The sequence below is a fragment of the Mandrillus leucophaeus genome, unplaced genomic scaffold (assembly GCF_000951045.1).
Source record: "Mandrillus leucophaeus isolate KB7577 unplaced genomic scaffold, Mleu.le_1.0 Scaffold230, whole genome shotgun sequence".
Taxonomy (NCBI): domain Eukaryota; kingdom Metazoa; phylum Chordata; class Mammalia; order Primates; family Cercopithecidae; genus Mandrillus; species Mandrillus leucophaeus.
Window position 1 is genome coordinate 395,577 of NW_012102366.1, and position 1,144 is coordinate 396,720.

At 46.7% G+C, this 1,144-nt stretch overlaps 1 protein-coding gene across 1 annotated transcript in view; it reads right to left on the reverse strand.

The window, feature by feature from the left end:
* Positions 1-1,144, reverse strand: part of PKN1 (protein kinase N1) — a 51,034-nt gene that overhangs the window by 15,857 nt on the left and 34,033 nt on the right. The window lies entirely within an intron of this gene.

Below are 1,144 nucleotides of genomic sequence, written 5' to 3' on the forward strand. Positions count from 1 at the left end.
CGTGTTAGCCAGGATGGTCTCGATCTCCTGACCTCGTGATCCACCCGTCTCGGCCTCCCAAAGTGCTGGGATTACAGGCTTGAGCCACCGCGCCCGGCCACCTGCCACTTCTAAAAGAGCCTGATCTAAAACTATCTTTCCGTACTAAGAGAAACCAGATCTAAAACATATCTTATGCTTCTAAAAGAGCCTGATCTAAAATGTACCTTCCCCTTCTAGAACAGACAGATTTTCTATTTTATTTTATTTTATTTTTGAGATGGAGTCTCACTCTGTTGCCTAGGCTGGAGTGCAGTGGTGGGATTTCAGCTCACTGCAGCCTCCGTCTCCTAGGTTCAAGCAATTCTCCTGTCTCAGCCTCCCGAGTAGCTGGGACTAAAGGCACGCGCCACCACACCCAGCTAATTTTGTATTTTTAGTTGAGACGCGGTTTCACCATGTTGGCCAGGCTGGTCTCCCTGACCTCAGGTGATCCACCTGCCTTGGCATTCCAAAGCGCTGGGATTATAGGCATGAGCCACCACGCCCAGCCTAGAACAGGCAGATCTAAAGCCTATCTTCCCTTTCTAGAAGAGTCTGATCGAAAACATACCTTTCCCTCTACAAGATATCTATTTAAAATGTATCTTCCCCTTCTAAAAGAGGTAGATCTAAAACATATCTCCCCCTTTTAGAAAAGCCTGACTTAAAACATGCCTTCCCCTTCCAGAAAAGGCAAATCTAAAACGTATCTTCCCTTTCTAGAAGAGCATGATCTAAAGCTTATCTTCCCTTTCTAGAAAAGCCTGATCTAAAACATCTTTCCCTTCTAGAAAAAAGCAGATCTAAAACATCTCTTCCCCTTCTAGAAGAGGCTGACCTAAAACATATCTTCTTCTAGAAAAGGCAGAGTTAAAACATATCTTCTGTTTCTTTTTTTTTTTTTTTTTTTGAGACGGAGTCTCGCTCTGTCGCCAAGGCTGGAGTGCAGTGGCCGGATCTCGGCTCACTGCAAGCTCCGCCTCTCGGGTTCCGGCCATTCTCCTGCCTCAGCCTCCCGAGTAGCTGGGACTACAGGCGCCCGCCACCTCGCCTGGCTAGTTTTTTGTATTTTTTAGTAGAGACGGGGTTTCACTCTGTTAGCCAGGATGGTCTCGATCTCCTG